We start from the raw sequence: 17,093 nt of genomic DNA, 5'->3' as shown, positions 1-17,093 counted from the left end.
TGAAAAGTTTATACTGAAGCATAGACCAGAGTACATGTCTGGACTGCGACCTTGAAGGGTTATCCAACGTATCTCTCTCATGTCCAAATGTCCAGCATCAGTGATGAATTATTCTTTTAAAGGAATTAAAGACATTCTTTAGCTCTCATGTGATGTATTTTTTCAAGTATATATATTTTATCTTTAAGAGACTTTCTGCTTACATTTCAGAGTAGGCTTTTTATTTTTCCTTTATTCTTCATGGTTTAATAAGTTCCTTAAGGATTGAAGAAGATACACAGCAAGCTGGACACAAATGTAAAGGCAAGCAGAGAAATCAGTACCCACCTGTGCCCTGCATAGAGTTAGCATAGTGTCTGATATAGAGTTGGTTCTGCCCTAAACTTTAAGGAAAAGCCACTTCTAAAAGGCCTAGAAATAAAAAATAATAATAATACAACTTCTTAAATTGACTTGGATTACTAAGTCTAAAATGAAAAGGAACTTCTAACACTAACGTCTTCACTTCTGGGTGCAAGAGAGAAATATCACTAAATGAAAGACTATCATTGATTAGAAAAGCAAATAAAAACTCTGTTATCAATTTAAAGTGACAGCATACTAAGGGAGCCTGGGTGGCTCAGTTGGTTAAATGTCCAACTTTGGCTCAGGTCATGAAGTCATCGTTCACAAGGTGGAGCCCCACGAAGGGCTCTGTGCTGACAGCTCAGAGCCTGGAGCCTGCTTCGGATTCTGTGTCTCCCTCTCTCTCTGTCCCTCTGCTGCTTGCACTCTGTCTCTTTCTCTCTGTCAAAAATAAATATTAAAAAAAAATTTTTTAAGTGACAACATACTACTGCCACATTTTCCTCAGCCACATCTTCAAGAACAAATAAGAGCATTGAACAATTACTGCGTTTTAAAACTGGAAAATTACAACTGATGACAGATATCAATTTCTGCTCCAACTCTGGAAAATTTTTCATTTTCTCCTTAATGTATTCATTTCTCCTTAAGTTTTATGAGGAAAACTCTATTATTGATGGCTCCCTCTTTAGGCATCTTTCTCAAAGTGGGGAAAATTAATGTAAGTACAGGGTTCCTTGGACTTTGACTATATCATGTAACATATTTAATTCATTTCCTTTTCTTGCCGAAACATAAGCTACCACTACTTCATTATAGGAAATACAGAAAAATGACTGGAACTTCCATTTTAAAAAAAAGGAAAAGTGATGTGAGTCAAGAGATATTCAAGAAGAATAAAGTTAAATCTGACTTTGAGCATATCTTACTGTGGCCCATTCCTTTAGACAATTAATGCTTAGGCTTCACGATCATGATTTATTTTGAGATGTCAGTTTTAAGATCGTGAAGGAAAAATGTTCAAGGCAATGATAATGTCCCACTTTAAAGTTCTTGTGTTTCTGCTTAAATGGTTATAATAACACATGCTGTAGAAATTTTCTATATTTATTTTAGAATTACTGGTATGTGCATATGCATTATTCTTGGTAGGATGGGCATCTTCATATCTAGGGCATCCCACTATGATGACTGATTATGTTCCAGCTGGTCTTTCTCTACTTAGGAATGAAATTTTTTACTAGAGTAAATTTAATCAGACAATCTTGTTAAATGTGGCACTGGTCCCAATCAGTCGAAAGTTTTAAAAAGAAAAAATATATATATGAAAAAAGACAAAAGCTCTAGTCTTTAATGTCATGAACTTCTCCAGTGTGAGTTCTGATTTTGGACAGACTTTGAATCATATCTTGAATTCATCATTTACTGGCTCAATTACTTTCAAAGAGCTCTGGAATCCCTCTAATTCTTGGTTTCTATAAGTTGGAGATTAGTATTAATAGCTACATTTCAGGCTTGTCATGAGGGTAAATTGAGATACTGCTTGCATGTATTTAGCCAAGTGTCCCCAGATGGGAAGTAGGCAATAAATGTTGCCTTTTGTTGTTACTATTATGTTTTCTAACCAGTGTCAAAGAATAATTTACAAACCAACCACCTGCATCATTATCTCTTGACATACTTATTAAAATATAAATTCTAGGGGCGCCTGGGTGGTGCAGTCGGTTAAGCGTCCGACTTCAGCCAGGTCACGATCTCGCGGTCCGGGAGTTCGAGCCCCGCGTCAGGCTCTGGGCTGATGGCTCAGAGCCTGGAGCCTGTTTCCGATTCTGTGTCTCCCTCTCTCTCTGCCCCTCCCCTGTTCATGCTCTGTCTCTCTCTGTCCCAAAAATAAATAAACGTTGAAAAAATATATATATAAATTCTAAGTCTCTCTCAGTACCAACTATTTCAAGATCTATAGGCTTGAGGTCTAGGAATCTGTATTTTTCTAAAGAATCCCAGGTGATTCTTCTGCACATTAAAGTTTGAAAACCATTATTTAATCCTGGAATTTACTTTTATTTTTAATGCTGTTTTCTTATCATATAACAGGAGTTTAAAGTCGCTCATTAGTAATTGTATTAATTTATATTCTTAATATGCTATCATCCTGGAAGATAATAAACGAGCATTGCCAGGTTTGTATTTTAAAAGCCCAACCCTGGAGCACCTGAGTGGCTCAGTTGGTTGGGCGACTTACTTCAGCTTAGGTCATGATCTCACAGCTTGTGAGTGCAAGCCCCGCATCGGGCTCTGTGCTGGCAGCTCAGAGCCTGGAGCCTCCTTCGGGTTCTGTGTCTCCCTCTCTCTGTCCCTCCCCTACTTACACACTGTCTCTGTCTGTCTCTGTCAAAAATAAACATTAAAAAATGATAATAATAAAATAAAAAAATAAGAAGCCCATCCCCCGGGGTGCCTGGATGGCTCATTTGAGCGTTAGACTTCAGTTCAAATCATGATCTCACAGTTCTTGGGTTCAAGCCCCATGTCAGGCTCTGCTCTGACAGCTCAGGGCCTGGAGCCTGCTTCACATGCTGTCTCTGTCTCTGTCTCTGTCTCTCTTTCTTTCTCTGTGCACCTCCCCTGCTCATGCTCTCTCTCTCTGTTTCTCAAAAATAAATAAATGTTGAAAACAAAAATTTTTAAATGCCTATTCCCTTTCCTTCCTCCCAAGCTCAGGGCCATTGACAACTGCTTCCAACTTCCCTGGAGTCTCTCTGATCTCTTTGCTCCCTGCCGAGGACCACTTGGCTCTCTCTAATGCACTTCTTAGGCATTCTTCTTTTCTAAATATTTGAGCTTTTAATCATTCTCTAAATGGTAACTTCCAAGCCTCTGAATGTCCAAGTTAAAATCCTCAGAAATATAGCCTCTACCTCTCCTTTTAGCCATATCTCCATTCTGTCTCTGACACAGTGTATTCCAATGAAAGAGAAAAATTCATCATTTCAAGTAACTTATTCTGCCTGTTTCAGTGCCCTTCCTTCAGTCATTGAATAACTTTAAATTTCTTCCCATTGACATCATGTCCACTAAGATCCAGCTTGAACGCCACTTCCTCCCAAGAGCTTTTCCAAATCTTTCCAGCTGGAAGAGATTACCTTCTCGAAGCCCTTAGTTACTAACATTCTTCTAACACTTAGATTTTTCTTTTTTGTATTATGTCCACTATTAGGGTTTTTTTTTTCTTTTTTTAAAATTTCTTACAGACAAAAACACATCATCTCTTTCTCTTCATCCCTCATGGTGCTTGGCATAATCCTGATCTTAAGATGGTTATTCTAAAGTAACCACTGAATGAAAGAGTAGTAGCAACATGTGGCTTGCCAAAATGGTTTTCTACAGACACTCAACTTATAAAATATTTATCTTTTGGCACTTTTTTAAAAGCTGATTTAGGGGCGCCTGGGTGGCGCAGTCGGTTAAGCGTCTGACTTCAGCCAGGTCATGATCTTGCGGTCCGTGAGTTCGAGCCCCGCGTCAGGCTCTGGGCTGATGGCTCAGAGCCTGGAGCCTGCTTCCGATTCTGTGTCTCCCTCTCTCTCTGCCCCTCCCCCGTTCATGCTCTGTCTCTCTCTGTCCCAAAAATAAATAAATGTTGAAAAAAAAATTAAAAAAAAAAAAGAAAGCTGATTTATTTATTTTGAGAGAGAGTGCACATGCAAGGTGGGAAGGGGCAGAGAGAGGGGGAGAGAGAGAATCCCAAGCAGGCTCCATGCTGTTAGTGCAGAGCCCCATGAGAGACTTCATCCCACGAAACATGAGATCATGACCTGGGCTGAAATTAAGAGTCAGAGCTTAAGCAACTCAGCCACCATGGTGCCCCCCTATCTTTTGAAACTTTTAATTACTCTGGGAATGCAAGCAATTCTTGCTTTGTTGAATGTGTATGGACCTTGGAAATCATCTATCCAACACTAGCCCCGCAGTTGAGATACTTCAAATCACAATGACTTGCCCAAATCATACTGTTAAGGATGACACTAGGTCCAGTAGTATATTGGACTAATTCTCTTTCTTGATGATTTATACATTTATTTTGTCATGTATTAATATACTTACTTTTCACTTTGGTATAGTATATTGCATAAGCTTGTATTAGTTTATTTTATTGCTTATAATGCTGTATTATCAACAATCACAAATTTTTACTGTGATACAACAAGAAGCACTGATCCTCATGCTTAAGAGACAGTTTGTTGACTATGTTTCAGCTGAACTACATTGGGTTCTGCTTTAGGCTGTGTTTCAGCTGGGCTCAGCTGCAGACTGCTGGATTCAGGTTTTCCACATGTGTCTTCTTTGGGGACCATGCTAATGGGGCAGCGGCCACCTGCGGCTTTTCTTTTGTGGTATGTCACAGGGCCTCAAGAATTAGACTGAACTGTGACATTATCATCTATGCCCACGTTCCATTGGCCAAAGAAAGTAATTTGGTGAAGCCCAGTATAAATGCTTCTCATGTTGGCGGGGGACTCCAAGTTGACAGGGCAAAGTGCATGGATGCATAGGAGAAATAAGAAGAACTGAGAATAATGATCTACCTACCCCATGTCTTTATAATTAGTTTTTACTATGTTTACATTTATATTTCATACCTGCAATAGGGATGTATGTCAAAATGGTTCATTTCTAAAGATACGATTATAGATATTCCTTATAACAAGTGCACCTTGAAAATAAAATAAGTAAAACTTTACCTACATGCAAATTTAGTTTCTATATCTCCATTATTATTGGGAAAAAAATGTGTATTCAATTTTGTCTTCATACTTGACAAAGTTTTTATAAGATTGGCCTACACTAACCATTCTCTATTACTCAGTCCTGCCAGTGTGAGAAATTACAGTGATTTCATTCATGCTAGCAATGTAAATAAGTAAAACTCTACTTAAAGATATTAAGGGATTTGGGTTTTGTTTCTTATTTGCACCAGCAAACAGAAGAATGTAAAGGTATGATTTTTAATCTGCAGTGATAAAATTCATGAGAAAATTGCTTAAAAGATAGAAATTTTTAGGGGTACCTGGGTGGCTTACTTGAGCACATGACCCTTGATTTCATCTCAGGTCATGATCTCCCAGTTTGTTGCATCGGGCTCCATGTCTGGCTCTGCACTGACAGCATGGACCCTGCTTGGTATTCTTTCTCTCCCTCTCTTTCTATCCCTACCCTGTGCACACTCTTGTTCTCTCTCAAATAAGTAAACATTTTTTACAAAGATACAATTTTTTAATAATTACCCAGGTTGAATCTAATGTATGTGGACTAAAATCAGTTTCAGTAAAACCTTCCTTCAAGGAAACCTCATGGAGCATGTTTATATAAATACACTGCAGAGTATTTTACACATGTATGTTGACTGCATGCAAAAATGATATCATTAAACAAAATATTCAACTCTTTGCCTTCTTGAGTGATAACCAGTGATTGCCTATAGTCTAGGCAAAATATTATGTAAGAATAATTTGTTAGGCTGTACTATGCAGTCTTATTTCAAAAAGCTCACTACTTACCTATGATACTTAATAAGATCTGTAACTTTGCATTTAGCTATACATTTTCTTACTAATTCTGGGATGGTGAGGGGTGCCTGGGTGGCTCAGTCATTTGAGCATCCGACTCTCTATTTTGCCTCGGGTCATAATACCAACGTCATGGAATTGAGCCCTGCATTGGGCTTTACTCTGAGCTTGGAGCCAGCTTGAGATTCTCTCTTTCTCCCTCTGTCCCTCTCCAGCACTCCCACTCTCTATCTCTAAAATTGAAAAACAAATAATTCCGGTATAGGCAAACCTTTAATTCCTTTCTAGTTCCTTGTATAGAAGACAGAACAGTTTTGGAAAACTCAAAAAAAAAAAATAAAAATTTAGGGCTTAATTCTTTTTTTTTTTCTTGGAAATTAATATGCAACTAGAAATTGTTAAACAATGGGGTACTTAAGACCTCAGGTCTGAAAATTCAAGGTAAAGGGTTGTTTAAGAAGTATTGTTGCCACAAATATAAAGATTCAATAATGAATTATCTTTAACTCTCAGTTATTTTTTTATCTGTTGGGTTGCCTACCAAAAATCTTTAGCCCAGCTTTCTTCTAAATTTGATGTTGTTATGGGCCTAGCAATTCAGATTTTGTTTTTCTTTTGCCACATACAGTTTAATAACTGCCAGTTCTCTCCTTTTTTTTTCCAGTTCTGAATAATGTAACCCATCTGATGTGTTATTTGTCCCCAGCTGCCATGAATAAAGAATAGGTAAGAAAGATGCCACAGGGAAATGAACCCCCCAAACTATCATCATATCATTAAAGAGCGGGCACAAACATTTCATTTATTCCAGCCTCAATAGTTTTAGTATCTGCTGTCTCTGTAAGGTACAGTGAAGAGGCAGGAAGTATGTTCTAATTTGAAGTAATTTGTAATGAAAATAAGTTGTTTATTTCTGTCTAATTACTCAGTATTGTATTGATTGATTTCAACTAGGGTTCAGGTCTACATCAGGCAAGAGCTATGTGCATGTTACTCTGAGACCATAGTCAACTTTGACAGTGTTGGTGCTTTAGAAAGTTCCTTGGCTTTCATTAAAGTCATTTATTCATATTCATAAGGAAAACTGTTCCAATTTTTCAGTACAAAGAATGCCGGACTGGTGAGTAATACTACCTTTACCGAAGTACGTATGTAATGATAAGAAAGAGGATGTCTCAATCTGGTTTTTAAATTTCATTTTTCATAAAAGGAGGAATTAGGGGCACCTAGGTGGCTCAGTTGGTTAAGTGTCTGACTTTGGCTCAGGTCACAATCTTGCGGTTTGTGAGTTCGAGCCCCGCGTTGGGCTCTGTGCTGACAGCTCAGAGCCTGGAGCCTGTTTCAGATTCTGTGTCTCCCTCTCTCTCTCTGCCCCTTCCCCCGCTTATGCTCTGTCTCTCTGTCTCGGAAAAATGAATAAACATTAAAAAAAATAAATTTAAAAAAATAAAATGAGGAATTAGAACTGTATCAGCTCCCAGGTCCCATCAGATAATAGGATGAAGTAGTAATGAAGAATTATGTTTAGTCATTATTTTTATATACCAGTATGCATAATGATCAAAATACAGAGCATATTCAGGATGTTCCTAAGTGTAGAACATGTGACAGGATTATTTATTGAGATACTAATTTGTGTTTCATTTTCATTGCTATGGAAGGATCAGAAAAAAAAAAAAAATAGCCATTTTTACTTGGTACCTCTATTCCACTCCTTTCCTCATTTCAGAAAGTAGCCTAGAATTTATATTACCTAAAGATAAACTTCCCTTTGAGCACTTGTTTCAAAAGCCTCAGTTTATTAAGGTGTCATGCTGGACTCTGGAAAGAAAGGCAGAAGGAATGAGCAAGATACAGAGGAGAAGCATCAAAGTAGAAAAAGAAGATTGTCTCAAATAGGAAGGTGATGAATGGCTCTTACACCCGTGATTAACAGTCCACACATCATTCCTTATAGAAACCCAGAAGTGCAGAAGAACCTGGGGAAGTTTAGTTGAGTACTTGGGTCTTCTAAGGAGGCTTCTCTTGAAGTACTTGACAAAGCTTCCTTTGACTGGCATTACCTACCTACCTTCAAGAAGTAGGCTTGCATATTGAGTATGTCTTCAGGAGTCATGTTGACTGAAGTTGCCTTCCCCCATCTTCCAGTCGTCCCATGAAACTCCTTGATTCCAGTGTGGTTCTAAAGAGACAGATAGATGGGGCTAAAATGACTGAATTTGGATCTCATACTAGCCAAGCAAGAAGAAGCTTGGAGTCAGATTCAATTTTATTTAATGATGAAAAAGTTAATGTAACATTTATTCCTTGTGAGTTTAGGAACTAAAAATTATAATGGCAAGAAATTTTAAGCAGTAAAAAATTCTTTGAAAATGAAATATAAACATAAGTGAATAATTAAATTAGAATTATTTTCCTTCCCCCGAACGTGTAAAGTTAAATTCAAACTATACATAGGGAAATAGAGTGAAAATAGTGTTATTGTTTGTAGAATGGATCACTGTAGATAAAAATTCTCTAGGATTTTTAAATACATGGAGAAATTTAAAGATCTCAAACTTATTTTTATAAACCTAAGGGGTAAAAATTCTTAAATTCAGCCTTTTTTAGCACTTATAGATGTACATCACTACACATTCAAGACATCTGCCTCTACAAAGCTTAGTTATTTTAGGATATAGCCCAGTGAACTTGTCAGCATGATGTAGTGGTGAGAAAAACATTCTACTGTGTGTCAAGTATCCTGACTCTAGTCCCAGTTTCTGACCTTAACCCTGTGAACGTGGTTACATCACTGAACTTCTCTGATTCTCAGTGATATCATTTATAAGTTTAAAGGATGGTGATGAGAGATTCCAAAGCTTCAGCCAACTTGAATTTTCTATTGTAATTTTTCCAAATACTTTATTTTCCTGGCGTTTAGTTGAATATCCCAAGAACCACCATCTTCACTGACATTCATGTACTAATATTGCCAGTTGAAGGAGTCACTATAATGATTCTTGCATCAGCTAACAATTTCAGAATTCTCTTTTCTTACTGTCTTCAGAGTCCATTTGAATTCCACAGCAAAGTATCAATACTATAACTTTAAACTCACATCAGTATTTGAACAAAGGCAACATTCTGCACCTCTTTTTATTCACAAGATGCCCTCCAAATCGTTCATTTCAAAGAAAATCCACAAAGACTCTCTTCCATTAAAATTATTTAACAAAATTATGTTGCCAGCATTGATGACATCTACAAATGATGAAACCCGAAAGTATTTTAGGCATTGTCACTGTCTTTGAAATAAGCATCATCCTTTAGTTTATATATTGAGTTTAATTCACTAAATGTAAGGAATGTATGCTTGTCTTAGTTTTTTTTTTCTTTCTTTCTTTTTTTTTTATGAAACATCAGTAAGATTTCATTAATTGTAGGAAGTGGTAGGCCAAGGCAAGAAAGAGTCTATATTTACATCATTTCCTGGTCTTCAGCATCAGAAGTAATGATACCATACTTACATCAATGTTTAAAAAGGAGGCTTCATTTTCTGCATATGCACATTTTTTTTTAATTTTTTTTCAACGTTTTTTATTTATTTTTGGGACAGAGAGAGACAGAGCATGAACGGGGGAGGGGCAGAGAGAGAGGGAGACACAGAATCGGAAACAGGCTCCAGGCTCCGAGTCATCAGCCCAGAGCCTGACGCGGGGCTCGAACTCACGGACTGCGAGATCGCGACCTGGCTGAAGTCGGACGCTTAACCGACTGCGCCACCCAGGCGCCCCATGCGTATGCACATTTTAAACTGAACAGAAGTTTATACTTCAGAAATATAAGGAGACTGATAGGGAATTTCTGAATGAATTTATTAGGAGGTGAAAAGTGGTAGTTCAAGCCTATTTTGTTTTCTCAACACGTTGCATGTTTTTATTTTTTCTTCTTTTTCTTTTATGCATTCTTATGTTTACTTTGTCTTTATTAAATTTAACACTAGAAAAACTAAAAACAATAGATATAGCTTGCAAGATTCCAAGTAAGAAACATAGATGGAATACCAAAGTATACAGGAAGACATATCAAGCAAAAAACAAGAAACAAAACAAAAAAACCCCAGTATTTATAGAAACGTCAATTTCAATTAGGATTTCTAGAAAATGTGTCGATCTTGGAAGGGGTAACAACTTAAACTAATAAAACACGTCAGAGAAGCTGCAAAATCATATATTGTTTTGATTTTTGATTTGAATATAGTTGACACACATGTTACATAAGTTTCACGTGTACAACATAGTGATTCAACTTTTCTGTGTGCTATGCTATGCTCTCTACAAGCATAGCTACCATCTTTCACAATACAATGTCATGGCAATATAACTGACTATATTCCTATGCTGTACTCTTATTCCCGTGGTTTATTCATCCTATAACTGGAAGTCTGTATCTCCACTTCTCCTTCACCAGTTTTGCCTATCCCACCATCTTCCTCCCCTCTGGGGAAGCTTTTTGTTCTCTGTATTCTGATGGTCTCTGTATACAGTATCTCTTTATTCTGTAGGTCTGATTCTGCTTGTTTGTTTGTTTCCTTGTTGTTTTGTTTTCTAGATTGTACATATGAGTGAAATCATTATGGCGTTTTTAATTATCAGTCTGACTTACTTCACTTAGCACAATACCTGCTAGGCCCATCCATGTTGTCACAAATGGTATGATCTTATCCTTTTTTATGTCTGCGTAATATTCCTGTATGTGTGTGACCTCTTCCTTATCCATTCATCTATCAATGACACCTAGCTTGCTTCTATATCTTGGCTATTATAAAAATGCTTCAATAAACATAGGGTTATATATATCTTTTCAAATTCATGTTTTTGTTTTCTTTGAGTAAATACCCAATAGTGGAATTACTGTATCCTATGGTATTTCTATTTTTAGTTTTTTGAGGAAACTGTGTACTGTTTCCCACAGTGGCTGAACCAGTTAACCTACCCACCAACAGGGTGGGAGGGTTTCTTTTTCTCCATATCATTGCCAACATATGTAATTTCTCATCTTTTTTGTTTTTGCCATTCTGATGGTTGTAAGGTAATGTCTCATTGTGGTTATGATGTGCATTTTCCTGATGATTATCGATGTTAAACATCTTTTCATATGTTTGTTGGCCATCTGCGTTTTGTTTGGAAAATGTCTATTCAAGTCCTCTACCTATTTTTTTTTTAATTTTTTTTTTTTTAATTTTTTTTTCAACGTTTATTTATTTTTGGGACAGAGAGAGACAGAGCATGAACGGGGGAGGGGCAGAGAGAGGGGGAGACACAGAATCGGAAACAAGCTCCAGGCTCTGAGCCATCAGCCCAGAGCCTGACGCGGGGCTCGAACTCACGGACCGCGAGATCGTGACCTGGCTGAAGTCGGACGCTTAACCGACTGTGCCACCCAGGCGCCCCCCTCTACCCATTTTTTAATGGGATTATTGTTTGTTTGTTTGTTTTTTTGGTGTTGAGTTGTGTAAGTTCTTTGTTTTGGATATTAATTGCATATAAGATATATCATTTACAAATATTTTCTCCCATTCTCCATTTTGTTTTGTTGATGGTTTTCTTCACTATGCATATCTTTTTATTTTGATATAGTCCCACTAGTTTATTTTTGCTTTTTTCCCCGTTCCTTAGGGAAATCTTAGGATTTTTATGGTATCAAGTCTCACATCTAGGTCTTTAATTCATTTTGAGTTTATTCTTATATATGGTATATATATGTTCTTATATATATGGTATATATATATTCTTATATATGGTATAAAACAGTGGTCTGGTTCATTCTTTTGCAGGTAGCTGGCCAGTTTTCCCAGGACCATTTATTGAAGAGATTGTCTTTGCCCCATTTTATACTATTATATTCTTTGTCATAGATTAATTGATCATATAAGCAAGGGTTTATTTCTGAACTCTCTATTGTATTGATCTATGTGTCTAGTTGGTGCCAGTTCCATACTGTTTTAATGATGACAGCTTTGTAGTGTATCTTAAAATCTGGAATTATGATAGATCCAGCTTTGTTCTTCATTCTCATGATTGCTTTGACTACTTCAGGGTCTTTTGTGGTTCCATACAAATTTTAGTACTTTTGTTCTAGTTCAGTGAAAAATGCTACTGGTATTTTGATAGCATTGCATTGAATCTGTAGATTGCTTTGGGTAGTATAAACATTTTAACAATATTATTCTTCCAGCCCATGAACATGGAATATCTTTCCATTTGTTTGTGTTGTCTTCAATTTCTTTTATCAGTGTTTTATACTTTTTAGAGTGCAGATCTTTCACTTCTTTAAGTTTATTCCTAGGTATTTTATTTATTTATTTTTGGTGCAGTTCTAAGTGGAATAGTTTCCTTAATTTCTCTTTCTGTTACTTTGTTATTAGTGCATAAAAACATTACTGCTTTCTGAGTATTAATTTTGTATCCTGAAACTTTACTGAATTCATTTCTTACTTCTAATAGATTTTCTACTGTAGTTGTACAATTTATGAGTTTACCTTTCTTCCTTAACAATATGGATGCCCCATTTTCTTTCTTTCTTTCTTTCTTTCTTTCTTTCTTTCTTTCTTTCTTTCTTTGTCTGGTTGTGGTGCCTGGGGCTTTGGGTATTATGTTCACTAAAAGTGGAGAGAATGAGCCTTTTTGTTTTGTTCTTGATCTTACAGGAAAAGCTCTCAGTTTTTCACCTTTGAGTATAAAGTTAGCTGCAAATTTTTCATATGTGGTTTTTATTATGTTGACGTATATTCTCCCTATACCCACTTTGTTTTTATCATGAACAAATGTCAAATTTTGCAAAATGCTTTTTCCGTATCTATTGAGATGATCACGATTTTTATTTTTAAGTTTGAACATTATCTTAAATAACGTTTTTTTAAAATTCCTCCACATTTTATGTATATGCTGTCATGTCTTACATATTTTTAAAAAGTTTATTTATTTTGACAGTGAGCATGCACATGTGTGTGAGTGGGGGTGGGGCAGGGAGAGAGGGAGAGAGAATCCTAAACAGGCACAGCCCTACCAGGACAGAGCCTGACATGGGGCTGGATTCCACAACTGTGAGATCATGACCTGAGGTAGACTCAGAGGCTTTGACGACTGAGCTACCCAAGTGCCCCATTTTATATATTTTTACTCATAATTTTCTTGTTCTTTATTTTCGAGTATATTCTCTGCCTCTCCATTTTGCTTGACATTCTGTGTTGCTGCTGTAGATTAGGAAGAGTAGATACTTGTAAACTTGGAAGAATGGACTGTGTCTCCATCTCTCTTGCTTTCTCTCTTTTTTCTCTCTTCTGTATCTTTTGCCATTCTCTCTGTCTTTTGTTGTGCATAAGCTGTTCAGTCAGCCCTCAGTTCTTCAAGAATTGCTCTCTAAATGGGTATAATATGATGCTGTGTTCTATGGAGGGGGTGAGTTCACAGTCTATCTACATCACCATCTTGGACCAAAACACTTATTTATGATTTTCTTTAAAAAAAAAAAAAATGCCCTTTTACAGAGGCATCTGTTAGACATGTGTCCACTGCTAACTGAAGACCCAGAATATCAAAGGGCCAGCATTCTTTCAAATTTAAAGACTAGGGATGTTTCCTGGAAATCACTTTAGTAACTCTACAATTAAAATTTGCATACATATTTTTTGCACATTAGCCTTTATCAGTGGGAATTGTTTACAGCACTTTAATGAGACTAAAATAAAGGCATTCACTTAAATTCTGAATACTCAGATTTGTCCACAGGATTTGCGAACAGGAAAGAAAGCAGAAAGGGGAGTAATTCATTTTATAGTTAAGAAAACTAAAGCAGACACATCATTGAGTTTCACAAAGTTAGACAGTAGGCTATGTTAAGTCTAGAACATAAAGAACCTTAAGCCATTTATCTTTGGAAATAAAGTCAGAAGGATTAACTCTCTCATTAATACTTTCTGGCCACAGTTTGTAGTTAGGGAAGTACAAGAATTTTTGGCCTATAAATTAAGTTTTCACCCATTCCCTAAAGAATAATGAAAATAGCTAAATACAAATATAAATAACCCGAAATAAATAATCTGTGGTGGGATGCAGCTTGTCTTATGAAGTGTCTGAATTTTTTACATCACCAAAGAAGTCATCTTTAGTTTCCTTAACCCACAGAAAATAAACTAAGCAATCAAATTGTAGGAAAATCTCATATGAATAGACAGATAGGTTATAAATATTTTCCTCTGCCCCATATTTTAAAAAAGTGTTTATATATTTACACACACTCATAAGCTAATCCTAAAGTATGCTTGTTTTCAATTCGATTTAAAATTCTCAACTCTTTCCTTTATGACCTAAAAATTAAGCCCATATACATGACTTGAGTTGGAAAGCAAATCTTTTTTAATAGTACATAAACCACCTCCTGACAATATTAGTAACCACTTCCTAAATTCCATGTTGTATTTACTTTACCAAACAGGAAATGCAAATTCTCCTTTGTTATTCTTCCATTAAAGATATACCACTTCATTGAATTAGGGACTTTTGTTGAATATAAGCCAACCATCAAAAGAGATTATACATATACATCTTATACAAATATACATATACATCTTACTCCTTTCATTCTTAAAAGTGTGGAAGAATAGAAGAGAATAGGAGAGAATTAGAAAACATCTAAGCAGTCCTGTTCTAAGACAAGAGGACACTCAGGACTCTTCCAGGGCCCCACACTTACATGGGCTTTCATTTGTATTTTACTCCCCAAACATTATTTTATCTTGAAAATATTAGGAATTGGCTTGCATATAAGTATTTCAGTTCTTGATACTGGTCATTTATCTGAGATTCTTCTTTAGAACCAATGATATATACAGCTAATTAATTGGAAGTTACATTTAACATTTCTTTCCTATCTCCTAAGTTTTTCTCCCTATCTCCCTGCCCCGCCCCCCCTTCTTTTTAGTAATAGCTAAATTGATAATACAAATTTAGAAAGGATCTGTTTGCGGAGATTAGTGAAAATATAGCAAGAAAGATAATTTTTTAATGATAAAGAGTTTTTATTTATATTGTAGGATTTCCTGAGTGTATAAGTTTGATATTTGTTTACACACACTGAGGATAGAGGGAGGAACAGGAGACCACTGTGGTCCCCCCATCAACAGTGTCACTCCATAGAGCTGGAGCTGTGAACTGGTTGCAAAAAAACAGGGGGCAGTAATAAGGGAGAACTAAAGTGGAAAAGTTATGAAGAAATACAGATAAGTGTTAATTTTATTATTGTTTATTATGCAGCCACTATTGTTAAGTATATCATTAAATGATCATTTAAGCCAACAATAATCTTGTAAATTGGATGCTATTTTTTATCTACATTTCAAAAGTGTGGAAACAGAGCTTACAAATATTAAATAACCTGCTCAGGATCACACAGCTATCAAATGGCAGCACCAAGTTGTGGAATCAGGCAATCTAGCCCCGGAAATGTATCCCTTCTCAATGTCTTCCTCCCTCCCATCTTCTCTCAGTTGAATCCAACATATTTCTTTATCATTATTTGTCTTCCTAGGCAAGAAGAAGCTTGTTTCTATTCAGAAAAATTTCAGCTGCATTATCAAATTTTTTTTTAAATAATGAGATAAATATGTATAAGCTGGGAGAAAGTAAATTTAACAAGCATTTATCTAAGTGCTTGACAAAAGGTAATTACTTTTATTCTTTTATCAACACTGTGACGTAGGAATTTTATTTTCCCCATTTTGCAGAACAAATTAAGCAGAAAAGTAAACTGCTAAGTAGAGATGCCAGGATTTGCACCAAGGCAGTCTGGCACCAGAATCTGTCTTAACAGGGGTTGACTTGTCCATGAGGCACACGGACACAATGCCAAGGGCCCACCATATTTTAGGAAGACAAAAAATGTTTTAATCTGAATTTTTTTCTAAAATCAGAAGCAAAAAAAGAACATTATAACCTTGATTATATAATAAATACAATGAATATGATAATATTAAACATATAATAATGATTCCTTATGCCAACACGGACTCAAAATATAATAATATAATTTTATGTATGTATGTATGTATTTATTTTTCATTGAAGGAAACAGCCCGTGAAAGCAAATGCATTCACAGCCCACAGATGTCGAACTATAGCCATGTTCTTAGCTGCTGTGCTATGTTGACTCTTATTAATATATAAAGTTCATGGGTGCCTGGGTGGCTCAGTAGGTTAAGCATCCGACTTCAGCTCAGGTCATGATCTCATTGTTCCTGAGTTTGAGGCCTGCAGCAGGCTCTCTGCTGTCAGCACAGAGCCAGCTTCAGATCCTCTGTTCCCGGTCTCTCTCTGCCCCTTCCCCACTAAGCATGCACGCACTCTCCCTCTCAAAAATAGACATTAAAAAAATAATAAAATAAAACAAATAAATAAATAAATAAATTTCACATTCAAACATTCTTCAATTTAGTTGTGGAAATAATTTTCTCCCATAATTACCTACTTATTATTTAGCATTCTTCCTATTTCCCAGTTAATGGCATTCCATCCACTCTTTCTAACCAAAAGGAATTAAGAAACATGAATCTTCCTTTTCATGCAGATATCATTCATTACTATTAAACCCCAGACTCAAAATCATAAGACAAAGTGCTTTTGGACAATAAAATGTAGCTGAGGTCAACTTCACAAAGCATAAGACTGAAATCAAGTAAATTATTTCACTAGGCCTCATTAATTCTATGGAGTGCCACATTTGGTGGTGGGGGTAGGGGTTGATAACATAGATCTGAAAAAACTCTGAAAATTAAAAGACAGTTTAAATGTCGCATCCTGACCTGTACTGATGTCTGGCCTTGTTACAATCTACATTTATTTTACTTTTTGTGTGAACATCCATGCTTTACTAGACAAATAGTATTATGTTACATTCCAGAGTTCCATACCCTTTGAATGTTATTCAGTACTCACTGTATTAAGGTATGTATTTATTTTCTTTGCTCTGCAAAAATAATAAGGGTTTCAAACAAGAGATTGAGGGCCCATACTTTGTTTTGAGGATTCAGGTTATAATAGTAGTTCCCCACTTCCAGCTCTCAGTCAGGTGCCTGTATAGAAAAATCTTTTCGTGCATTGTTATGTATTGCATATTCATGCCCCTCCCCCCAATTCATATGTT

The 17,093-nt window shown here is 36.1% G+C and overlaps 1 long non-coding RNA gene across 2 annotated transcripts in view; it reads right to left on the bottom strand.

Moving 5' to 3' along the window:
* Positions 1-329: 329 nt before the first annotated feature.
* Positions 330-17,093, bottom strand: part of LOC123607649 — a 29,130-nt gene continuing 12,366 nt past the window's right edge. For both annotated transcript variants that reach the window (XR_006716832.1, XR_006716833.1), the window contains 2 exons: positions 7,984-8,094; positions 330-411 (listed from right to left, as the gene is read on the bottom strand). This is a non-coding gene — a long non-coding RNA (uncharacterized LOC123607649). The remainder of the gene's footprint in view (positions 412-7,983; positions 8,095-17,093) is intronic.

This window comes from Leopardus geoffroyi, chromosome A2 (assembly GCF_018350155.1).
Source record: "Leopardus geoffroyi isolate Oge1 chromosome A2, O.geoffroyi_Oge1_pat1.0, whole genome shotgun sequence".
Lineage (NCBI taxonomy): Eukaryota > Metazoa > Chordata > Mammalia > Carnivora > Felidae > Leopardus > Leopardus geoffroyi.
Note: the sequence above shows the minus strand (reverse complement) of the source record. Positions and strands in the feature narration are given on the sequence as shown.